We start from the raw sequence: 26,774 nt of genomic DNA on the forward strand, positions 1-26,774 counted from the left end.
ACTCAAAATAAAAGTTGCCCACTTCTCTCGATAATTAGATACACAAATGCAGTCAACCAACGGCATGTTCCTTTGGAAGGGGACCTGGCTATGTCAAGTGACTGTTCACTGGCTCTGGAAATGATCCTGTCTTACCACTCTGCCCTTCTCCACTTTTCTCTTGGGCCTAAAGATTTTCTAAATTAGAGTTATGACTCTTTGGTAAGACACTGGGTCCATGATAATGAATATTCCTTGGCACTGAGGTTATGGCAGAGCCTCCGATGAGAATTATTTCTAAGCTAGATGTCCCATCCCTTTTCAAATTTCATCAATGCATCCAAGTTTCTGTTTCTGTTTTGGAGCAAACCCGTGGCTGTGCTGTCTGTCATGCGTCCTTTTAAGACATAGCCAGGAAACTTCACAAAGCTGAGTGCCATCAGATTTTGCAGGGCCACACACACTGATGGGCAAAACCAATTTTAGCAAGATTTTGCATATCTTTGAATGTCTTATTGTGGTCACAGAGATGCAGATATGTGATAAATATTCTTTAGGGGAAGGGAGAGAAAAAGATGAACTTTTGTGGGACCTATTTTATGTTTGGCATTCAAGATGTTTATTCTTCTATTCACTTACTTAAGATGAATGAATAATTTTGACTGCATTTTTGTATAACAAAAAATATCAGATTCTTTGTCAAAACAAATTAAAAAATGCAAAGGTGCACAGGGCAAAAAGTAAACATATTCCTACACCCACACCTCCTTCTCCACTTACCCTTCCTTCTTGAAATTTTAATTTCCAGTGGAAGTACCACTTTTAGTAAACTAGTATGGATTCTTCCCTTGACCCTTTTTCAGGCACTTTGCCATAAATACAAATTGTTCTGCAATCCCTTCACTCTATTTATATACCCTTCTTGCCTCTCTACATGATTACAGATAGAGTTCCCTCACTCCTTTTAACGATTATCTCACATTCGATTTCATGAAAGAACTCACATTTGTTTAGCCATGCTCCATCCATGGTCATACGGATTGTTTCTTATTGGTAGTACATGTAACCTACACGTCTATTTGCATAAACTTGCAAGTAATTTTGTGAAATAGATTCTTCAAAAGAATTTATTGAGCAAAGTGTCTACCAGGCAGGGGACTGGATGCTCTAAATACAGCAGGGACAAGATGTAATTGCCTCCTGCCTCCATAGAGTTTGCAATCTAGTCTGCCATTGTATTCCAAATGTCTACTCCATCTTTCCCCCACCTTTACTCTGCTTATTAATGTAATAATAATTAGTCCTGGTTTATAGATAAGAAGCCTTTGGCTCAAAGAAGTATATGAACACAAGCAAGTTCACCCAGACTATTAATTGCATAGTTGGGAAACATTTCCACATCTGACTCCAGAGCTTCTCTGCTGCCCATTACCTGGTCAATGACTAGTATTTGGTCACTTGCAACCCCCCGTAAGATGTGTCAAATTTACCTATCTGGTATTGAATTTAAAGCATCAGAGATCCAGGTGAATTAGAAGCAAAGAGATGAGTTCCTGCTCTTTGTAAAACCATGACACAATAGCTCATGAGGAGGAGCAGAGAGACGCCTGGCCCCTATTATTCACGGAAGGGTCTGTCCTATGGTCAGGCATATCAGGTTTTGAATTTCAGTTCAGCCACTTTGCATCTGAATAGGCTTGGCCAAGTCATTTCTTCTCCATTAATTCAGGCGTCCTCATCTGTAAGGTGCAAAATATCAATATCCACCTTCCCAGTGGTTGTGAGGTTTCAATGAGCTCATGTGCATAAAATATTTTGCATAGATCCCGAGACAGAGTGGGAGCTTGATAAATGTGAGCTATTGTTACTGCTTTCATTTTAATGTTTTTTTATTGTGCTAAATCTGATTGCCCTCTGGAGTCCCTGCTTGTTCTGCCAACTCAGAGCCAAGCACCTGCCTTCTCACCACCTTTACTGTCCTCAGGAGCCCTTGGGAAATTCTGGGTATGGCCTCAGCTCCCATCAGAGGAGAATGTGAACATGATATGTCCCCAATATAGTCCAGGATGCAAGGAGGCTACTAATTAGAAATGGAAAGGTGGGCACCGTTAATGGTTTTCCGAGGAGTCATTTACACTCAGTTTGGGAACTGGGTGTGATTTCTTCTTAGAATAACTCCCTGAAGATTTGTGACCTGTTCTGATCCTGTCATCTCATTTCCAGAGTCTCTTCTGTCCTCTGAAGGCCCAGCTTTGGAACTCAGCTCTTTGGCCCCGTTCTCGCTGCCAGGCTCCACAAGCACAGATGCTACTTGTCAGGCTTGCGCCAAGTTGCCCAGCCGGGACACTCACCACTGGGCTAGGCCATCCCTCTACCAAGCTGGGCTCTCAGCCATGGCTGGAGAGGTGCCAGGGGGAAGGAGGCAGGGCCTGCGTGAAGCTGGTGGTGTGGGTAATCGTTGTTTGGGAGCCTGAGATGGCCTGCAGCTACAAGGGCAAGATTAGTGACATCAGCCCTTCCCAGGCAGCAGGTTCAGACAGGAGGAGAGGGAGGCCGCCGGCGCCTGGGTCAGAGGGGACATTGGCAGCCAGGAGGGTGGGCCCTCCCAGGCCTGGGCTCCTTGGGGCCTGCCTGCTCTGGCGTGGTTGTTGGGGAAACCTGTTGGGTAAGCTCTTGTGTGTTTCCCTGTAAGGCTAGGTCTTACAGTCAAAGCAGAAAAGTGGGGTGAGGGGAGGGAGCTCTTTAATGGCTCTGACATGTACTTGAGAAGCTGCCAAAGGGTGGTTTATGTTTCTTAAACAGAGATGTGTTATGATAGTGAGGCTGCTTCTGTGGTGGTGATAGCTGAGCCCTGCCCGAGGCTGGGGCTCCCTGACATGCTCCTTTGCCAAGACAGGAGGTGGCATGGTGAAAGGAGTGGACTGCCAGATTTGGGGGGCAGCAGAGGTAGCTGCCCTGGTACACAGATTATATGACCTTGGGGTAGTCAGATCATTTACCTGAACTCCAGTTTCTCATCAGCTAAATGAGAATAATGGTTTGTCCCTCACAGATCTCCATAGCTGCATGTTCCTTTGCTGCATATGTACACTGCACTATTCTAGGCACTTTGCAAATATCTCACTTACTCCTATAATGACTGCATGATGCAGGTGCTATTATGAGCTTGTTTTACACATAAAGCACAGAGATATCAAAAGATTTGGCCGAGATCTCATAGCAAAGCTGGCAGAGCTGGGATTGGACTCTGGGCAGATGTCTCTAACCTTAACCACTGTGCTATGCTTCCCAGAACTAGCTTAGGACCCTGGTCCTCCCCTTCCAAGCACTTGAGTCATTGTGGAATAGCACAGTGGTTGATGTGATTTTGGGGTAAGTGTCCATTCCCTTAACTGGATTCTGAGCTCTTCACCTTGGTTTTTGCTCATCTCTGTATCCCCAGCACCTAGCTCTGGACTTAGTAAGGACTTCCCTGCAGTACCTGTGTGAAAGGCTGCCAGGAGGATCAAGATAAACAACTCGAGATATTTGGTGACTCCCTGTGAAATCACCTAGCACTGCTCTGAGCTTACAATAGGTGGTAGCAAAATGCTTATATCCAGGGCAGATATGCTGTGGGGCTAGGTTTGCCTCAGTGACTTTGTTTGGGGGTATGATCAGTCATGAATGCAGTTACTCCCAAATGGCAAACTTTGGAGCAATCTATTTGACTCACCAAGAAGAAAATGGGCAGGGACCATGTTGTTCAGGAAGGCAAGCACTGCGGTCACGTGCCTCATAGATCTCCCCTTGTGCAGTTGATCTTTCAGACAGCATCTCCTCAAAACAACTACCATCGAACCTCAAAAGGCGGTCCAGCCCATCCTTCTGTCTCGGGGAGAAGAATTTCTCATTTTGTTCAGCAATCTAACCCATCCTCATCTTCAGCTTTAGGCCTAAAGCAGAAAATCTCTGAAGTGCTAAGGGGTTAAATGCCTTCAAGAGAAAAGAAGAGAAACTCCTTTTAGATTGCACATTCTTTCCTTTCTCTGCAGCCTGTGTGTTTGCAGAGCCTGATGGGATAAAAGAAGGCAAGCGCCAGCCTCAAACTGTGCATTGTGGGTGCGCGAAGATGTACCCAGCATTCCTCCTCTAACGTTGATGAATCCCACACTTGTGGAAAATCTGATGTTTTCCCAAAATGTTTGCTAAATTATCCACAGTATTTCCGCCTTCCATTATGCTCATCCTGAGTTTCCTAGCTCATGCTCCTGAACACATTGTACCCTACCTTTGGGCATGACTAGGTTTGTTGTGGATTTGGCTGGTATGGTGCAAAGACACTACTAGCCTGTCAGACAGACAGGCACACAGACAAGCTGAAATGAAAGCATAGGTCTAATTGATCTCTATGTTGGAATGGGTAATTTGTTTAGATAGCATCAAAAAAGAAATACCTACTAGAATATTACTACATTTTGATGTATTCAATTCTTGTCAGCAAAGAGCACATTTTAGAAACGCGCTTGAAACAACAGTGTGCAGAAGTAGCATCAAGTAATGAACAAATGACTTTGGTTTATTTGCCCAAAGTGGAACACAGTCAATCAGAAAGCCTCTGTAAATTTATGGGGAGCCTATTATATACCACACCCTGTTTGGGGACTAGACAGGTCCTTCATTTAGACTCATTTGCCCCTACACTCAGTTCTGTACCTGGAATGATAATAAAGCAAGAAAAAGAACATGTCAGTGTGAGAAATAATTTTATTTTTTCTTAGTGGATGCTCTAGTTACCTGCTTGCAAAGTTCACTGGGGCCGGGACTGGCTATTTAAGATAGAAAGTTACCTTACTTTGGGAGCAAGAGAGTTCCTGGCACTTTTGACTGACGTCTTTATTTTTCAAGGAGGTGTCCGCATTTGCTAAAGACAATTTCTTGGCTCAAGCAGACCAATTTAACAGTCATCTGCATTCCTTGACAGGACTATTGCTCCTGAATATTGCCACACCTGGGGTGTGTGCTGGGGCCCTAGATTTGAAGCATGAATATCTTTATCCATTCAGGGTGAGGTGGTGGCAGCTTGTGCTACACTCCCTACAGGTGGCTTGGCTCTGAATCAAGCCCCTTTGATTCACATGGGAAGTCTTCTTTAGAAATTACTGGTAGGCGAGGTGCGGAGGCTCAAGCCTGTAATCCCAGCGCTTTGGGAGGCTGAGACGGGTGGATCACGAGGTCAGGAGATGGAGGCCATCCTGGCTAACACAGTGAAACCCCGTCTCTACTAAAAAAATGCAAAAAACTAGCCGGGCGTGGTGGCAGGTGCCTGTAGTCCCAGCTACTCGGGAGGCTGAGGCAGGAGAATGGCGTAAACCCGGGACGCGGAGCTTGCAGTGAGCTGAGATCGCGCCACTGTACTCCAGCCTGGGTGACAGAGCGAGATTCCGTCTCAAAAAAAAAAAAAAAAAAAAAAAAAAAAAAAATTACTGATAGCTGCTTCAAAGTATATGTCCTATTGATGGGGGAATCATGGGTCTCAGAGAAGATCTGGGGCTAACCTGATATCGTGAGTCTGCTATTTTTGTCCTTAAAAATGGTATGTAAATCTGTGTGATTGAATGTATAACTTCTTAAGACTTTTTATACACGTGTTATTCCAAAGTTAAACATATTTTGTCAGGTTATGTTGACTTAAGAAATAGCATCATCAAAAAAGGAAAATGAGAGTCAATTGTTTTAGAAATGTTAGAAATCTTGCATCGTGGAGGAATCAAACATACACATGCTGCCTTGTTGCTCTGTCTTATCCCTCACTGGCTATAGAATATAGATATTTATACACATGTGTGCACACACACACATGTTTCCTCTTCTTTTTGGTCTCCTTGGACAGCCTTCCTTTTTTTCTTTCTTGCCAAGTGACTCTGAGTATATTCAACTCTTTTGGACCTATTGACTCACATCTGTCTAGTCCAAGTTATTTAACGGAAGCTCTTGTGTTTTAACTTTTGGGCACCCAACACTCAGGTTTCTAGTTTCCAGGAGGTGGCCTCGCCCAAGACATTAGGGCATCTGTCCTTGCCTGCCCTGACCTAGTTCTTCTCTCCACCTGGGCTATCACTTTAGCCCTTAACTTTAAGCTGTAAGTTCTGCTTAACAAGTCCTCAGCTGCACACAGGAGTCACTAGAGGTTGCTCCTCCTTCCTTCATTCCGGTCAATGTCAAGGCCCAGTAAGGTATGCAGTGCATGCCAATGATTGTTGAAGGGAGGTGCATCCTCACTAGCAAAAGGTCTGGGCTCGGTGGTGACTCATGCCCACACCTGCCGAGGGCATTACAGGGAAAGCCTCATCTAGAGAGGCTGAATCTTCAGGCCACATTACCAAGCAGGTTCTAAGAAGGAAGTAGAAGGAGGGATGTGACCATAAGGAAAAGTAGATGGGGGTGGGTTCAGATCCTTGAGCCCTGATCCTTGAACAAGTCACCTGGAGGGATGTTTATATGCCAAATGCCATTTTAGTCAGGAACTTTGGGTTTCAGGTTGATTTTCAAAGCCATCTATTATAAAAGCCTCATGCCTTGCTCCCTCACTTCTTCAAGGTTCTTTTTCAAAAGTCATTTATGTGGGAGGCATGCCTTGACCACTTCATTCAAAATTTCAAACCCCTTTCCTCCCCCAGTGTTTCATTTCACCTATTTCCTGCTTTATCTTTTGTCTCCTTAGGATTTATCAGGAACCTATAATATGTGTTACCTTTTTAGCTTGTTTCTTGACTGCTGTGTAGAAGATCTAGGAAGTCAGGAAAGGTATGTAGCTTTGTTACTGTATGTACAGTATTTAGAAGAGTGGCTAGGACATTGTTGGCACTCAATAAATATCTGTTGAATTAATGAATTAACTTATCACAAGTTGCAATTACATATTTAATCATGTATTATCTTTATCTCCCACTAGACTGTAAGCTCTGTGAAAATGAAGACCATGCTTGTGTTTTTATTGCTACATCCTCAATGCCTAGATTATCTGAGGTGCTCAAAAAAACAAAAAACAAAACAACAACAACAACAAAAATACAAAAAAATACTTGAATGAAAGAATGAGTGAGAATTAGGAGGATTCTCCTAACTGGCAGAAGAAGGCCAAGAACTTGTATATCTCATCATCCTAGCTCTTATCAAGGAATTTATTTCTCTCACTGACATTATAATTCTTTTTTTTTTCTTTTTTTCTTTTTTTTTCAGATGGAGTCTCACTCTGTTGCCCAGGCTGGAGTGATGGAGTGCAGTGGCATGATCTTGGCTCACTGCAACCTCCGCCTCCCGGGTTGAAGCAATTCTTCCTGCCTCAGCCTCCCTAGTAGCTGGGATTACAGGTGCCTGCTACCACGCCTGGCTAATTTTTGTATTTTTCAGTAGAGACGGGGTTTTGCCATGTTGGCCGGGTTGGTCTTGAACTCCTGACCTCAGGTGATCTGCCTGCCTCGGCCTCCCAAAGTGCTGAGATTACAGGTGTGAGCCACCATGCCTGGTGTGATGTTATAATTCTTTAAAGGATATATGTTGTGTCTTATTCATGTCTGACCTCAAGATCCTTAACAGCAATTGGCACTTAGTAGGTGATAGTTAATTATCTGCCAAGTGGATAAAGGCATGCTGCAGCAGTAAAAGCAAGGCCTAGGAGTGCAAAACTCATCTGAGAGCTCACTGTCTGGTGAGGCTCAGACTGCTTTGTTTAGGATGGACAGAGTAAAGTCTTCGTGGCAATGGAGAGTGTCTGTCAGTGTGACTTAGATGTGCTTAGCCATGGGGCAACCTCACACTGAGGAAATATGTTGTGTCTTATTCACATCTGACCTCAAGATCCTTAACAGCAATTGGCACTTAGGAGGTGACAGTTAATTTTCTGCCAAATGGATGAATCTGAGGAGATTCCCTGCTTTCGTCAAAACTGGCACAGAGGACAGGCTAGGTAGTGTTGAATCCACAGGGGCAAAACTCAGACCTGCAGCTGAAAGTAATCAGGGAAGGCTAGGTACTGATAGTGGAGCAGCGATAGAATGCACAATGAAGCCCGATGTGGTGGCTCATGCCTGTAATCCCAGCACTTTGGGAGGCCAAGGCGGACAGATTACTTGGAGGTCAGGAGTTTGAGACCAATCTGGCCAACATGGTGAAAACGCATCTCTAGCAAAAAATACAAAAACTGAGCCAGGCATGGTGGCGCATGCCTGTAGTCCCAGCTACTTGGGAGGCTGAGGTGGGACAATCATTTGAACCAGCAGGCAGAGGTTGCAGTGAGCCGAGGTCATGCCACTGCACTTCAGCCTGGGTGACAGAGTGAGACCCTGTCTTAAAAAAAAAAAGAAAAGAAAAGAATGTACACTTTAGAAGATTAATTTGATGTCAAAAAGACAAAGATCAGAAGCTAAAAAACCACTTGGGGGTTATTGCACATGTTCAGAAATAAGCATTATGACCTTGATTTAATAGGAGTAATAGAAATGGAAGAAAAGTGGGAGCATACGAGAGGAAATTAGAAGGAATAAGTTATATGATGTAATTGTTAAGTGGATATCTGAAACAAAAGAGAAATAATATGCTTATGTTTGGAGAAAAAATAATAATTACTGGGCAAACACTGCATGCGGCCTTTTCTGTTCATTTTCTCACATTATCTCCAAAACAACTTTGTGAATACATGCCGTGGCCCCTATTTAGAGATGAGAAAACAGACTCAGAGAGGCTAAGTGACTGACATAGAAGGCTGGAGGTGGCATTCAGGTGCAGTTACTTCTGCTTTCAAAATCTAACCTATTTATATGAAGTGACTCGAGAACTATAGGTGCTGTCTAGATCTGGGAACCAGAAATGAGCATTCAGTGGCTGTGATATTGGATGGACTATGTTAAACAAATATCTGGCTTCTTTAAAAAAAAAAAGGAGAGAAACAAAAAACAAGGCAGAGTGCTGAGTCACTCACCCCAAGCAGCCTGAGGGAGGTAATTATAAACAGCTGGAGCAGACATCATGGGGCTCCACTAGAATAACCAGAGGAGAAGCTGGAAGGGACTGGCTCCGGAAAGGAGAAGGAGAACTAAAGCAGGGAAGTTACTGCAGAGGACAGAGCATGACCAGACACAACCGGATAGAGCCAAACAGAGCAGAAGCCTGCTGTTATGAAAGAAAAAATAAAAAAAATAAAAAAAAGAAATCAGATTCTAAAAATACAAGAATTCTTTGAGCTGTTATCTCTCCGTAAACAGTAAAGTAATAGACACACGGCCCTGAAACCCTGAAGCCTTGGCTCTCCATTACATGAAAATAAGTTTGAGTTGAGGCAATAAAAGTGGTAGAGAGGCCAATGAGAAATCTACAGGTAGAGGGAAAAGCTGGATGATGAAGTGCCCCGTCTGGACTTAGAGGTTATTTGTTCTTAGGCTTCTCTCCTGTAGGTACTGGTGGCTCGTTTTTCTCGAAAGGCTAAGTAACTAATGTCTTTTATTGATGAATGGCTGCTTGCCTTTTGATATACAACCACTGAGTTAATTTTCCCTTCCAGAATTTGCAGCAGCTCTGAATTGTGGTATTTACTAAGCCACCCACTTTGGTGACCCTGGGATCATCTGGGCAACTTGTGAGACCCAGGCCCAACCAGCGGAGGTCTTACATAGCCCTGGCCCTGAAGCCTCAGCTAATGATGGAATATCATTCTATTGACCCCTAAATGGGAAGTCAAGAGGGGAAGTGGATTGGGAACGTGGGGTGAGCCATGCTCATTTGCTGCACCAAGCCACTATCACTGGCACCTCCTCTACTCCATGGACTTAGCTATAGACCCAAGGACAAGTTGGATTTCAGGCATTAGCTTCATGTGAGAAGAAGATAATGTAAGTGTCCTGCAGTCTTTTTGACTTAGGTGCATAGAGGTGGGTGAACAATTGGATGTCAAAATGTTAATTTGCAAAAAAATGTTCCAAACGCGCAAGCAGGGCCCATTTGCAAACGGCAATGATATAGGGCAAGAAAAGCTGCGTACCAAGGAGCATGGAAAGAATCATCCCTTGGTTTTCGGTGAGAGTGTAAAAATGTATAAGCGTGATGTTAAGCATCAGAGACAGTTTGAGTATAGATAAGGATTCGACAGACTTGGATCAGAGTAGCAATTCTTCAGTTCAAAGCTGTGTGAGATCAGGTAACATTTGAAACCTTTCTGACCCTCGTCTATTGATGGGGCTGAAACTATGTAAGATGAGGATGAAACTGGATTAATGCTCATAAAGTATCTAATACAGTACCTGGTACAGAGTAAATTATCAATGACTATCAGTTTCCTTTCTCTTTCTTTTAAGGTGCAATATGAATAAATGAAGATACCATTGAATGCAAAGCCTCTGCTTAGACTGGGTTGAAAAATTCCATATTTGTAACAATGTAGATCAACAAAAATTCTTACATGCCAGTCATAATAATGGCAAAACCAAAGCATAAGGACATAGCTCATTTAAGACCATGAAACTTAGATGGAACTCAAATTCAGTTTCCCAAAAGCTGCTTTGAAGGTTGGCGCTGAATTTTTCCTTCTCTAGCTCATCGTAAGGTCTGTGTTTTTAATTAAAACCAAAACACTTCCATTCAGTGAACATACCTCATATCTCAGCAATCATTAGGAGCACAATGGGTCCTCCCCTTGCCTTAATAAGGTCAAGAGAGAAACAATAATAGCAGCTGCTGTCCTCCCCACCTCCCTTGGCTCTGCAGCTTGGCGTCTCCTTCTCTCTGGAGAGTTCATGAGTCAGAATCCATTCCTGGGGACCCTAGCCTAGGAAGCTGCACTCAGTTTGCCTGTGTGTGCAGAGTACCCAGCCCTCTCAGGAACTCTTTTTTTTTTTTTTTTTCACTTTGAAATGGAGTCTCACTCTGTCACCCAGGCTGGAGAGCAGTGGCCTGATCTCCGCTCACTGCAACTGCTGCCTCCCAGGTTCAAGTGATTCTCATGCCTCAGCCCCCCGAATGGCTGGGACTACAGGCACGCACCACCACACCCAGCTAATTTTTGTATTTTTAGGAGGGACAGGCTTTCACCATGTTGACCAGGATGATCTCGATCTCCTGAACTCGTGATCTGCCCGCCTCAGCCTCCCCAAGTGCTGGGATGACAGGCATGAGCCACCATGCCCGGCCTTAGCCCTCTCAGGAACTCTTAATGATGAGGCACTTGCTCTCAGGCTGAGCCCTGAGACTAGTTCTTGGAATGAGACTGCCTTTGGTCCTTCAATTGCTGTCCTCCCAGCATCAGGTGATCACTCTTGCCTAGGGTGTGTTAAGGGTAATGGAATGAATGAATTCACACTCGTAGCCCTGGTAGTTGAGCAGATGCCTTTTGAGTTTACTCTGTGAGGAAGGCAAGGACCCTCTGCAAAGACTGGTGCAGAGGGAGGGACCCCTTCCTCCTCATTCCGTTTCACCATTTTTTTATCACACAGAAACACAGAATAAGATCCTTGTATTACTTGGGTTCTGGTTTCCTTTCTACTGCTTAGTAATTGACAAAGTCAATTGTCTATCTGCAAAAGGGCACTGTTTAGTGAGCTTATCTTTTTCTGTTGGAAGTTCTGACATTTGATGACCCTGGAACCAGACTCAGGGGGACACAGAACCCACTCTGGATCAAACAAACGTGGATGAAAAGCTCCAACTCCTACACTCACCAGTTCTTGGACCTTGGAAAATTTTGAGTCTCCATTTCATCAAAAGATATTGCATGACGGATATAAATGCTTAACATATACTGCTGGTATACAGTACATTCTCAAAAAAAGGTCAGCTTAAAAAATCTCCCACATATCATCTCAATGCATACATATACAAAAGAATATATATGCCCTTCTCTACATTGCTAGCAAGAATAGTCTCTTAAAGCTCCACTTCAGAGCCATTTTCTGTTGTTTTAGAACAAACACAGCATATTGTAAATTTTCTGTATTCCCTCTGAGGCAGCTCCAAACAGAAGACAGGGCTGCAGGGAGCCAAGGAGCTGGGAAAATGCACAGCATTTCTGGTTTGGAGGCCTGTTAAGCAATAGGAAAACACCCTTTGGGGATAATTGCTGACAAAAAGCCCTTCCTGTTCCAAACCGGAGGCATAGAATGGAGCAGAGCAGGAGGCAAGTCAGCAGTGGTTTCATTTGGGACCAGCTTGCTCATCTGATGAGGTGAAGACCCAGCGCTGGGCTCTCCTCCCACCCCTTTGCATTCTGTAGGGGAGCCATCAGAATGGGAGGTCGCCATGTTGGCCAAAGGCTTGTCCCGGGGGGCTTGGAGAGTGACAAAAGTGGCACAGAGTCCTTCTTCAGGGTGGTCTCTGACGGGGACAGAGAATCCAGGAAAAGTTTTGTTGATAGAACAGTAAAACAGAAACACATTTTTGGGAATGACACTTCCAATTTGGGGTCCAACCTCCTAGACAATATTGAAGCCTTGGTATAAAGAAAATGCTCAGTCCTTCACTTTGGGGTTCAGAGTGCATGGGTTTCCTCCCTGTTACTGCTTTTTTTCTTTCCTTGAACACAAAAGAAAGTTAAGCGCTGCACTGCAGGATGGACCCAGAGAGAGAATGATCCATTTATTAAGAGCAGAGGAGACGGTTTCCAGAGGATCTGCAGGAAAATGCCCTTTGCCAGCAGGCCCGTGGCGCCCAGGCTGGGCTAAGCTGATTAAAGCTCCATTCAGAATTGCAATAACCCAAAAGATATGCTGGGGCAATTGATGGGCCTCAAGATTAGCCACTAAACAGATAGCTCTCTCTGAGATTGTGGCTGCTGTATTTTTGGAAACGGGGTATTTTCCTTCCTTCCTTCCTTCCTTCCTTCCTTCCTTCCTTCCTTCCTTCCTTCCTTCCTTCCTTCCTTCCCTCTCTCTCTTCCTTTCTTTCTCTCTTTCTCTCCCTTTCTTTCTTTCTCTCTCTCTCTCTTCCTTCCTCCCTCCCTCCCTCCCTCCCTCCCTCCCTCTCCCTCCCTCCCTCCCTCCTCTCTCTCTCTCTCTCTCTCTCTTTCTTTCTTTCTTTCTTTCTTTCTTTCTTTCTTTCTTTCTTTCTCTTTCTTTCTTTCTCTCTCTCTCTCTTTCTTTCTTTCTTTTTCTTTCTTTTTTCTCTTTCTTTTGAAAAAACCACAACATTTCTATTTTCTCATAGCTCTGTGTGCGAACCTCATTAATTTCCCAAAGTCTCGGCAGAAGAACAATTGTTCTAATTCCATCTGGCAAGGTTCTAAAGGCTGAACATTTCTCATATAATATAAAATATATGGAAAATGAAGAGACACACTTATATATGACCCCTGTAATGGATGGCCCAGTATACATAATAGGCTACACCCCATATGCAAACACGCACATATGTGTATATAAATATTTTTTTCCATGCCTTTCTGCCCTTATCCTGGAATTTTTAGCAATTTGGCCTGTCCCTGCTTATTAATGATGTTTCCAGAGCAGAGCTCATTGGTGCACTTTCAGCAATGGGCTGATTAATAGGTGGGCACGGGGGAGCTCTTTGGAAGCCAGGGCATTGCTGGCTTGTTGACCTTGATGCTCGGGGGGATAGTCTTGCCTCAAACTATGGAATCTCAGTTAGCATCATAAATTGTGGAGCCACTGGTTTTATTGCCCTTCTGCCTCCTGCTGGGAATGTTGTTTCTCTTTAATAATGGGCTGAGCAGCAGCAATGAGCACTTCCCCTCCTCCTCCTCCCTCCAGGACTTGCCCTGTGCATGCTTGCTTTCTTCTCCCCCACCTCCATTCTCTACCTCTCAGCCCTGATCACTAAAGCAGACACATGACACACACGCGCGCGTGCACACACACACTGCACACACAAGCACCAGCTACACACACTTGCATCCATGCAGCTCTCATATGCATACCCAAGCATGCACATGCACACACAGACATGCATGCACATGTGCTCACAGGATCACATGCATATATGTGCAATAAACACACCCATGTAAATATGGAGATCTATCATCCTCTTGTCTTTTAACTTCAGGACTTAGTAAGGACACCCCCCACCTCTTTTCTTGGGCTAAATTAGGCAGGGATTTTCAAAAGGCACTTTTCTAAACATCAAAGAAAAACAGAAAGTAACCAATCTGAGAAAGTATGAAGAGGATAAAAATAGTCTTGTTTTCAAAATAGAAAATTCTAGAATATTAGTTGAAACAGAGAAGGGTTGGCCTGCCCTCTAAATACTGTTCTCAGAAGAGCAAAGATAACTCTCCTTGCTTCCTCATTTCCCCACCCCGTGCTCTCCAGGAGCCATCCCACTCCTTGGGCCTCAGGGACAAATCTCCATATGCAAGCTTGTTCTAGAGATGTGTCCAAGGGAAGATTCACTTTCCTGTCTACCTTCAGCTCCTCCCACTTCTAGATCATCCTACTCCCACACCTAGTGCGCTCCTGCTCATGTTTCAGATCTCTGTTCAGATGTTACTTTTTTAGGGAAGCTCTCTGGGGCCTCCCTGTCTATCAAACCCTTCTCTTGACAACCAAAAGTACTATGTTTCTTGTCCCTTTCACAGTAACCATCACAGTTGTAAATATGTGTTTATTTGTGGGAGCATTTGGTTAATGTCTGTCTCGATAGCTGGAATGTAAACTCCTTCAGTGCTGGGACCCCACATCTGATTGCATTCAGCCCTGCATCTCCAGTATCAATGCCATTACCAGGAATGTAGTTTACACTAAATAAATATTTGTTGATTGAATAAGCAACTCTTCTGTATTGGATTATACACATAGGAGAGGTGACTTCCCAAATCTATTCTAGTTCAAACGTCTAGTATGGAAATCTGTTTCCATATTGTAGTAGGTGCCATTAGTGCCCTGCTCAGCTCCCCTTTGCTGGACTGGTGCATCCATTTCTCAGCAGTGTTAGATGTTCTTGACTCACAGCTGGATGCTTCAGAGAATTACTCACGATCAGGAGCTGTGCCACCCAGAATGGTCTGGGAAGCTGCATTCTCTCCAGAAGTCTGTCAGTAGCCAATGGCCAACTAACACAAGGGCAGAAAAGTCTGGCACCCTTGCCTCAAGGTGGGAACTCTGTGGTTCCATGCAGACTCCAGAGCTGGCTGTGGAATGAAGCTGAGACTAGACTTCAATTGCACCCTCACCTTTGCCCAGCTTCTTCCTCTGCCCTATACTGCTTCCCTCACTCTCTTACAAGTTTTATTTGGGGGCACTCCCTCAATAGCTCAATTACATATGAATCTCAGCTTAGGAAATGCTTCTAGGAGACCTAAACTAAGACACATTCAATATTCATAACCAAAAGGATACTACTATTTTTATTTTTATTTTAGACGGAGGCTCTCTCTGCTGCCCAGGCTGGAGTGCAGTGGTGCCATCTCAGCTCACTGCAACCTCTGCCTCCTGGGTTTCAGTGATTCTCTTGCCTCAGCCTCCCGAGTAGCTGGGATTACAGGCATGTACCACTACGCTCGGCTAATTTTTGTGTTTCTAGTAGAGATGGGGTTTCGCCATATTGGCCAGGCTCATCTCAAACTCCTGACCTCAAGTGATCCACCTGCCCTGGCCTCCCAAAGCACTGGGATTACAGGTGTGAGCCACCATACTTGGCTGATACTGATAAATTGATTCTTTGGAAGAAAATGAAGACAACAATAAACAACAATTCTGATTTGTAGCATTTACTAATTTCCTTGGTGTAAATAACTCCTACTATAACCATTTTCAAACTGCCAGTGTGATGTTGCTGAACACAAAGTTGACATGCATGCAATTGGCTCATGGGAGTCAGTAAGAGCTATGTTTAAAATATCATAACTCATGATAGACATAAATTAAAAGTTGTACACATAATATTAATATTATGATTAGTACCATTTTGATGGTAACTATGTGCTGGGCATTTTGGTAAATACTTTATATTTACCTCTGTCCTAATCTCCAGGAAGCTTATACTATTATTACCCCCATTTTATAGAGGTAGAGACTGTGGGTCATAGAGGTACATGATTTACCTAAGGTCACACTACTAGTAAATGGTGGTGCTGAGATTCAGCTCTGACTCCAAATGCTTAATGCATGACCAACTTTAGTGTCGCCTACTAAAAGGCAGTAACTGCTCTTTTCATTAGTATAGAATTTTACATTTGGAATAGTGACATTTTTCCGTACAGAAATTTTCGTTCCTTAGCATATTTGATTATTTCAATAGAAACTATGCAGGGCAAACATGAACATTTTAAAGGTGAGGACCTTGAGACTCAGTGATTTGTTCAAAGGTTCTAAGGCTCAGAACTAGAGTTGCACACCTGGGCTTCTCATGGTCTAGTGTCTTTCCAGCGGACCTTAGTCTTTCCTCCTCAGAACCTCAACTCTCAATGACAGCTTCATTAACCTCTGGATGTAAAATGTAGCCGATCCTTATCCAGAGAAGGCCAGCATTCAAGGTATTGAATGAAACATCATTCATCAATTCTTCAGCAGATTGGGCACCTACTGTGTGCCAACCTAGGTTATGTGTAATTTCAAGTAAGGAAGGTATGCCCAGGACTCCTAAGGAACTGGAGGTTAAATCAATTCAGTTTAGTTTAGCACATTTTCAAGTACTTGCCGCACCTACCAGGGAGTTTCTGAGACTTTGCTTTGGAGTCACAGATGCAAAGCACTAATGCAGGACTTGGTGCATGACTGGAAAGCGATAGATCTAACGAGGCCCCTTCTCCTTCCTTGGTCCAAAACTGTTAACAGATCTTGCTGGAAAATGCCAGTGCATTTATGTTCTGATGGAATGGTGCACATAGGACATCCATGCCTGGAGGTTTTTCATTCACCCCTCAACGCCATCTTGTGGGCAATGAAAACTTTGCCAGGGTTTGGGGAAGCCTGCCCAGTCATTGTGTGATTTGACTTAAAAATCAGAATTGGATAATCTATATAGCTCTAGAAGAAAATCTAGAGATCATCTCAATGTGCAAAATTTGGATTTAGGAATTCAGAATAATAATAATTCAGAGTCTACTCCCGGCACCATCAATGATATTGATGTGTGACAAGGTGCCTGACTCTGGTTTCAGTTCTCAGCAGAGGCTGTGGAATCAGGCAGATCTAGGATTGACTTTTGGCTTTGTGACTGTGTCCTTGGCCAAGTCACTTGACTTCGCTCCATCAAGTTTCCACATTTGAGAAATGGAGATAAAAGTCGTGTTTATTTTACTTCTTCTTGAGAACATATAATGAGATGATTTGTGATTAGTCCTTTACTTCACACTTCAAATGTGTTCATCCACGGTAGATGTTATTGATATTATTGTGGCCATTATAATTGCTTTCAATACAGACCTTTTTTTTTTTTTTTTTTTTTTTTTTTTTTTTTTTTTTTTTTTGCCTCTTCGCCTCTTAGAATTGCTGTCTTGATGGTTATAGACTTGAAACTCTAAATCAAACACTAGGAGTTATTAACTGATGTACTTTTTTCCCTTACTGTTGGAGAAAACCTCAGGACAAGAATCACCGCTTTCCAATGCTGGAACAGTGGATGAATTAGGTGGTTGTTAAGTAGAACAGAGAGCAGCTTACTGGGTATCTTGCACCTGTAAGTCAATAGACATTGAGCAGGAGGGTCTGATGATTTCCCTGAAACACACACCTATTGGATATTTTTTGTATATAAAGACATAAGGCGATTATTAAGGAATAGATTAACATTTATCTCCATTTGATAGTCTGCTGAAAGCCACCTGTCCTTTCCTCTGGGGGCCAGAAAGAACTATATAGGCTTTAACATGCTATTTGACTTATAATTTCTGGTTAAATTGAGCCCTAGACTTCATTATTAAAAACTATAAATTCAGCTGGCATTTATCCAATACCTGCAGTGTGCCTAGCCTTGTGCAGTGGTAGAATCAGACCAAGCTCATGCTCTCAAAACATGGGTGCTGTGCTAAAGTGGCAAATCCAGAACTTGATAGACTGCAAACCAGAATTGATCAGGGCTACCAAGAAAGGGCCTTTTGAAGAGTTATGGGCTGACCATCAAGGGACACAGTGCTCTCACTGCTATTCCGTGGGTATTCTGAGTGGAGTTATCATCTCATGGCCAGTCTCAATTTCATGTTGGTTGTGAGTCTGAGCCATACCGATAACCATGAGCTCAACCTTTCTTCCCATTTCAGCATGCTCTGGATTTATCAGAGAGGCAGGGGGATATGATAGCTGGATTTTACAGAAATTCTTTAATGAGCCAAGCACCCTGGCCGACATATATAATGTTACAGTGTAGTGGGCATTATTATAGTTACTCTACTGATGAAAAAAATGAGGGCTCAGAGAGTTTGAAAATTTACTCAGTTACATAGGAGGATGGCAGTGTGTCTGACTCCAAATTCCCAGTTTTTTTCAGTTACACAGGCTGATGACTCGTAATGTAGAAAAAAAATCTCACTGTGGATACAGGTTGAAGAAGATCAATCAATGCCTCTGCCCTCAGTTAACTCATAGCCAAGTAAAGAGGTTCTTAACCTTTTAGAGGGAAGGGCAGGGTGTGGGGATGTTGTGAAACTTTGAGATGCTCCCTCGAAAAATGCTGAAAATCTTGCACACTGCTTCAGAGGAATATTTGTACACCCTGCCTGTCCCATCCCAATCCCCAGCAGACACTCTGAGCTCAAAACACCCTGGAAGCAGACTGTTAGTAATTCCAAGGTGCCCTGTCCTATGGAGGAAATGCTGCTAAGTCTTCCATTGGAAACTGCATGGACAGAAATAAGTACTGGTAGTGGAAATCTCCCGTTTCACGCTGGCTGCCGCTGCGGAGCTTGGAAGGAAGATGTAAACGATAGCAATTATACTTAAGGATTCAGACAGTTCAGTCAGACGCAGGGCTGACTTCTGAACGACTCTGGAGGAGAACAGCCACTGCTAATGCTATGGATCCGTTTTGTGTAATCAACGTGAATCTCCATGGGCTTTCTTGGGCGAGCTGGAGATGAGGTGTAATTCCCTTTGCAGAATACATCTCTATGGAAAGAGTGCCAGAGAGTGAAAACCCACATACTGTATTGCAGTTCCTTATTTGTTTTTAGCCTAAATTGGAAAGGTATTTCTTGGGGTTGGCAGAGTTGCTGAGATAATTTTTTTTTTAAATTAAGAGTTAAGTATGATCAGGACTTCTAGGGTGTTGGTATGTTCTATTTCTGTATCTGGGTGCTGAGTACACTTAAGAATGCGTATTATATTTTTTCTATATGAAGATCGTCTTTGTGCATATACATATACTTTATGTATATATGTCTATATATTCTATTTAACAGGTGTATGAAAATATTTTTTGGAAAGAATGAGGCAAGTTATAAAAGAACTGACCTTTTAAGTGAAAAAATAATATACTCATCTATGTAATTTAAAGTGCTCAGTTACAATCAGCCAAATGTCTGCCATATTAGTTTAAAAGTCCAGTGAAACAGGACTGAGACACCTCAACATGTTGAATTGGGAGTTCCAGAAAGATCCTCCAGTTCCCTTCCAGGGCATCTTTGGGTGCCTTGAATGACTGGTCCCTGCTCCTCTCTGAGGCCCTGCCTCCTCACTTGTGGCTCCTTCCAGCTGAGACCTGGCTGCTACTAGATACAAGATCAGATTCATCAGTCCTAACCTGAGCAACCTCACAGGCCTACCAGGTTGTGGAATGAGAAAGGAGTCTGCTGCCAGGTCCTTGGTGTCCTTTGCATCAGGGCATTGGTGTGCAGCCTGAAACTGCTCCCTTCCCCATCTCCTGCCTTTTTCCTGGGCTCCATTCATTCACAAGTGCTCAGGCCTCAGTTTACTGAGCAGCACTCCAGTGTCCTCTTGGAGCCAGCCTCTGCCCACCTCTGGACCATCTCTGTCCAGGAAGGGACTGGTTTTAGCTCCTCCAACCCCTTAGTCTGCTTGCCTGGATTCCAAATCCCACCTTCTTTGCATACACCCCAGACTTTAAACATGAGATGTCAACTGGACACCCAACGCAGTGGCTTTTGTTCCCGGCAATGCTCAGTGTCAGGCACTTGCTTTAATCTCCCCTAGACTCCCACTCCAGTCCTCCTTCCACACAGCCTCTGCAGCCCCATTTCCATTGTGTTCCTTTCTTCCCTCCCCGCCAGCTCCTGCTGTTTGGCTTCTGAGTTATGACATCCTGTGTTCCAATGCTTTAGGGAAGCTGTTGACTTCAGAAATGGGAAGGTCTGACTGAAAGGCAGGAGGAGGGGAACCAGAGTCAGAGCCGAGGCCCTAAGTCAGCAGCAGTGGTCTGTGAAGCTGCGAGAGACGGCATTTGTGCTGGATCACTGAATGGAAGACAGGCAGCACCTATGGGGAAGGGAGCGTAGCCCATGCCACGGCCCAGGCAATCCCTGGAAACTCAGCCTAGTTGCTCTGTCTTTTGGGGGTAGGAGGAGAGGATGGGATGTAATGACACATAGGGATGTGTTTATCTGCCTTTGTCTCTCCATCACTGTGAAAATGCCCCAATATCTGTTTTAATTCCCTACTCATTTCGTTATTTATTCACTTCCAAAAAGATTTAAGGAAGTTAATGTTCCATATGTCATGGGTTATGTGGATCCAAAACGCCCCTCTAAGATCCGGCATAGAGCATAATTTCTGAGAATATATTTCAGAAGACACAATTCTCCAAGGCCAGGGTCAGAGAGAGAATAGTGAGTGTGTTGCAGGATGTCAATAAATCTGCAAGACCTCAGACACAGGCTTTTGCCTCTCTGAACCCATTTCCTCCTCATCTGTAAATGGAGATAATGATCGGACCTTGCCTGACTCTCAGTGGTGAGGCCTAGACAAGATGTGAGAGAGCTCTTTGTAAACTATAAAGTGAGGAGTTATTAGGAGCCAAATGTGCACAAATTTCAGGAAATGAGATTCTGCTGGACAGCAAGAGCCTCGTGATATAGGAAGTGTCTCAAAGTCCGGTTTTTAAAATTGCTATAAAATCACGTATGTAACAAAACCTGTGTGACTCTCTTGGCTGCTGGGATAAGTGTCTTTGCTTTCCTAGGCTGCATCCACATCACCCTGATTATTTCTGCCCTTCTCTCTGTATTTTTTGTAGAATCTTGGATCTCTTATATTTTCAACTTTTTTCCCCTCAGTATCATCATTGGATCCTTTATTTGCATTTTAAAATGGTAGCGTTATCCAGAGTTCCATTTTTAAGCTAGAATTGCATCTCACTTCACTTGTTCAATCTGAGTGACCTCATCTTCCACCATCCAACTCCTGATAACCTCCAAATCTGTAATAAATCCAATTACCTCACTCTAAATTTCAAACCTGAGTATCTTCTTGTCAACTCCTCCTCTTACCCTCATATGCCCCTAACTGACCTAATAAATTTTCCCACCAAGTTTCTTTTCCCCTAGTCTTCTGTATCTGAATATCTGTATTTCATCTGCCCAGTCCAGAAAGACTGACTATAAGTACCCTTGAGGTCAGTGGCCACATTTGTCTTTCTCATTATGGAATCCCCAGTGCCTTGTACATGATAGGGACTTAGCACAATTTTTTTTAATGTGTAAAAAATATGTTATCTCCTCTCTCATTTCCCATTAAATATGAACAAAATAACAAAATTATATAAATTAGATAGATACATACACAGGTGTATAGATAGAGCTTGGCTTAGCGCTTAACATTTAGCCACTTGAGTGTTTGTCGGGTGTAAGATGCTGCATCAAGCCCTTTACATGTGGTCATGTGTTGCTTAACAATGGGGATATGTTCTGAGAAATGCTTCATTAGGTGATTGCATCATTGTGTGAACGTCATGGAGTGTACTTACACAAAGCTAGATGGCAGAGCTTACTACACGCCAGGCCATATGGCATTGCCTATTGCTCCTAGCCTAACAATCTCTGCAGCATCTTTCTCTCCTGAATAGTGTAGGCAATTGTCACACAATGGTACATAGTCATGTATCTGAGTACATCTAAACGTAGAAAAGGTACAGTAAAAATATCATATAAAAGATAAAATATGGTAGACCTGTATGAAGCCCTCACCATAGAAGGAGCTTACTGGACTAGAAGTTGCTCTGATTGCGTGGGTGGTGAGTGAATGTGGAAGACGAGGACATGGCTGTGTATGAGTACACACTTTGTAAACACTGAACACTTAGGCTACACTGAATTCATAAAATCATATTTTTTATTCAATGATAAATTAACCTTAGCTTTCTGTAACTTTTATAAACTTTTCGTTATTTTGTAATTTTTTGACTCTTTTGTAAGGACATTTAGTTTAAAACACAAACAGATTGTACAGCTGTACAGAAATACTTTATTTAGATCTTTATGAGATTTTTTCTATTAACTTAAAGTTTTCATTAAAAACTAAGATACAGGTCGGGCGTGGTGGCTAATGCCTGTAATCCCAGCACTTGGGAGGCTGAGGCGGGCGGATCACGAAGTCAGGAGTTTGAGGCCAGCCTGATCAACATGGTGAAACCCCATCTCTACCAAAAATGCAAAAAGTAGCCAGGTGTGATGGTGCCTGCCTGTAATCCCAGCTACTCAGAAGGCTGAGGCAGGAGAATCGCTTGAACCTAGGAGGCAGAGGTTGCAGTGAGCCGAGATGGTGCCACTGCACTCCAGCCTGGGCAACAGAGCAGACTCTGTCTCAAGTTAAACAAACAAACAAACAAACACCCACAAATACCCACATTAGCCTAGACCTACACCGGTTTGAGATCATCAACACTACTATCTTCCTGTCCAGGGGCAGTAACAGCTTCATTATAATCTTATGGAACCACTGTCATATATGCAGTCTGTTGTTGACTGAAACATCATTAGGTGGCCCATGACTGCATTTATATAATGTATTTTACACACACACACACACACACACAAACACACACACACACTCATACACATACACATCTCTATATGTATATGTATTTATATATGGTGTATATTGTAGGAGAGACAAAACTTTGTTGTCTCTGTTGTCTTAGGGTCTCTGACTAGGCCTGAGAATTAATTTGGCATAAGACAGATTAACAGGATAAAAGCATACCAATTTTTAAATACAAATTTTATATGACACAGGAGACCTCATTAGGAAATGAAGACCCAAAGACCTGGCAAAACCTAAATGCTTTTGTACTAGGTTGGACAAAAAAGGGCAATGGTGGGAAGGCTAAAGGAAGATGAGAGTTATTTTAACAAGGATCTGTTTGTACAGAATTCTCTTGGTCTCAATTTCCCGTCGTCCATGATAAGAATGTTTCCTTTCTCCTGGTATAGCTGGGACAGTTCTCAAATTGGAATTTCATCTTTTTCTTTTCTTTTCTTTTGAGACGGAGTTTCACTCTTCTTGCCCAGGCTGGAGTGCAATGGTGTGATCTCGGCTCACCGCAACCTCTGCCTCCTGGGTTCAAGTGATTCTCCTGCTTCAGCCTCCTAAGTAGCTGGGATTACAGGCATGCGCCACCACTCCCCGCTAATTTTGTATTTTTAGTACAGATGGGGTTTCTCTGTGTTGGTCGGGCTGGTCTCAAACTCCTGGCCTCAGGTGATCCACCCGCCTCGGCCTCCCAAAGTACTGGGATTACAGGCATGAGCCACCGCGCCTGGCCTTCATCTCTCTCTTTTGAGATAAAGAAGGACGATCAGAGTGTCCTTCCTGGATCTGCGGTTTTTCAAGTGCCTTTAACTCAAAATAGTCAATATGCCAGGGCAACATATTTTGGGGTGACATGTTCTGAATTCCTTCAGTGTGTGTGTGTGTGTGTGTGTGTGTGTGTGAGATATATATTTATGTATATATGTATGTGTATAACTTTCATTATCCTGAGATGTACAAGTTGCCTATTTTACAGATGAATAAACTAATTTTGCTCCAACTCATTCAGGTAACACATGGTAAAAGAACATTTGCCTTTTAGTTCTAACTGAAATGTAAATACGAATTTATTTAATCCTTATAACAACTTTTTCATGTCAGAAACTATCTTTCCTACGTGGGAGACAGGGAAACTGAGGTGGAGCGAGATTAGATACCTTTCTAAAGGCAACAGCTGGTAAGCCGGAGAACAGGATTTCAGTCCCAAGTCTGTGCTATGCAGGTTCCCAAATGCTAAAATCTGCATCATAACTACTGTGCTGTAACACCTTCATATCCAGCCGAACACAAGGATTCCTGGTCTCACTTCTTGAGTATCTCATTTGTCCTTCTCTCCTCTATGTAGAGCAGAGCACAAACAGCACAAATCAGTGAGATGTTCTGAATAAGTCAATAAATGAGTAGAAAATGTAAATGAATAAATGAATGTCCACGTTTGCTTCAATTCTTTTGGTGGAACTACTTTCTCCACATTTATTTTTCTAAAAGGTATTTTCTTTTCTTTTGCCTCATGCTCTGTGTAGTTTAGCATTGCTTTCTAAAGATCATGATCATTATTCCTTCAAGTTCTTTCATCCATTATCATTTTTCCTTTAAACAGCCGATTGAAAGGGGTTTGCTTCCTTCGTACAGGTCATTTTTGTCTAGTAGTGAGGCCATGTGTTTTATCCCATGGGAATGCATCTTCATTTTTATAATGGAAGTCAATGGGAGTTAATAAAGGGAATGGAGAAAGCAAATCTCTGCCAACTGCTTAAGTGTGTATTCTTTCCATCCCGAGAATCCCACCTGTCTTCACAGTGTACCGCTTGGGGAATTCTCCCAGCAGCTGGGTGGGCATTACACGAGACGGCGGCTTTGTGAACATTTGATCGAAGGTGTCATGCTCACAGGAAACATGGGGTGCTTAGAGTATTTGTCACAGATCCCAGTTAAGCAAGGAGGCCACTGGTCATCCTGAAATGAAGACCCTCAGTGTTTCTCAAACTCACCACAAAACATTTGTGAGACTTGACTCACTTCCTCTGTTTTTCTGCCCAAACTAATTCACAGCCACTGTCATGCTGTGGGGCCAATGGACTGAACGGGTGTTTACGAACTTCCATGATGCCTAGTTTTTGCTAGGTAAGAAGCACTGTGGCACCACAGGTATGAGGCTATGCTGCAGCCATATTCCCGGGAGTTTTAGTTCTAACACTGAGCAAACTGAAGAAGTTACTTAGCCTCCCCATGCTCCCATATCTTCACCTGTAAAAAGTGAGTAGTAATAAGGTTGTTGGGAGAATTAAGAAAGATAAGGCTATTAAAGCACTGAGCTAAGTCCTGACAAAGGGTAGGTGCTCAGTGGGTATTTCTGGTGAAGATGACAATGATGGTGATGATGGTGATGATGATGGTGATGATGCTGTGGTTGTGCAAGATGCAGAGATAATTTACACACATGAAGACACTCACACCCAGCAGGCAGTAGAGAGCTAGACAGGCCATCACACAGTTGATTGTGAGAAAGGTATAAATTTCAGGCACAGCAGTTTAGCTGGCAGAAAGCACTCTTGGCTAAGGTTATCAGGAAAGATTTTCTATAAGTGTTAGTATCTAAGCTGGGTCCCTCCAATATGTAGGCTTTGGAGATGCGAGGATAGACTGGAGGGCCACTGTTGGTGAAACAAAATCAAATCTGGCAATAACTCCTTCCGAAAAGCTGAGATATTTTCAAGTTGTCTTTACTACATGTTCTGCCATGAAAAATTGTGACGAGAATTTTACATTTATATAGCACATTTATTTTTAGAGGCTCCAGTGATATTATTAAAAGCTAAAACCTTCTATTTTAATGTTGGTCCTTCTTAAAAAATATATGTTCTATCCCTTTTCTTCCAATGAGCTCTCTAATTCATATCAGACTTAGTGGGATGTTTGGACTAACTGTGAAATCTGAAATTATTTGAATATTAAAAATTAAAAAACCTTTAAGACATATTTCAAAAGTAAAGTTTGTTGAAAAAATCTTGGTAACAAAGGAATACCAATTATGTTCAGAAGTGCCAGGGAGTTGGATGGAACAACAAACCAGGAAACAAATGTTGAGATGAAAGGCATGTTAAATATGCTCTCAGGGTACCCATGGAATATTTTCCACTTTGGAGGCAAACAACTAAGGATCCTATAAAATACAGGTCAAAGGGTGGTAGACAGTGTTTCTCTGAGCATTTTGCAAGACACAGCAAAATACCCTTCCCAGTGTCCAATAATGGTTTTATGAGCCCTGAATCGTCAGTTCGTACCAGCCTGGTGCTGTGTGCTGTAACATGTTGATCATGCCACATTATTGCATATGACACACTTTGTAAGAAAGCTTTATCAAAATCGTGCTTTACCATCAGCAAGATGAAAAATCTGCTGGCATTGGAACAAGAATCCTAGGAGTTTTAACACCACTAACTGTGCAGAAGTGCTTAGTCCTAGCAGCCTGAGAAGGGGGAAACACAGTGGCTAATTTGTCTAAAGTAGCCTCTCCGCTCCAACAGCCTGTCCTGCTATCCATTTCTGCTGTATCTCATCACCTTGCTTAGCTTATTAATTGCCTTTTTCTTCCTGAAACTATGTAGTTGAGAGGTTGATTGTTTAATATCTCTCTTCTCCATGTACTGTAGCTTTTGGTATGCTCAACACTTGTAGAATGTTTGATCTGTAACAGATTCTTAATAAAAATTGAATGAATAAATAGATAAATACATGAGTAAATACAACATTTGTTTCCCTGGTTCCAGTCTCATTAATTCTCACTGTCTACCGCAATAATATTATTTGCGATGACCTCTAACTTATTTTTAAATTTGTTACAACTTTTTAATTGATGTATATTCAGAAAGGTATGCATATCAGAAACGCACTTATTCC

This window comes from Chlorocebus sabaeus, chromosome 2 (assembly GCF_047675955.1).
Source record: "Chlorocebus sabaeus isolate Y175 chromosome 2, mChlSab1.0.hap1, whole genome shotgun sequence".
NCBI classification, from domain to species: domain Eukaryota; kingdom Metazoa; phylum Chordata; class Mammalia; order Primates; family Cercopithecidae; genus Chlorocebus; species Chlorocebus sabaeus.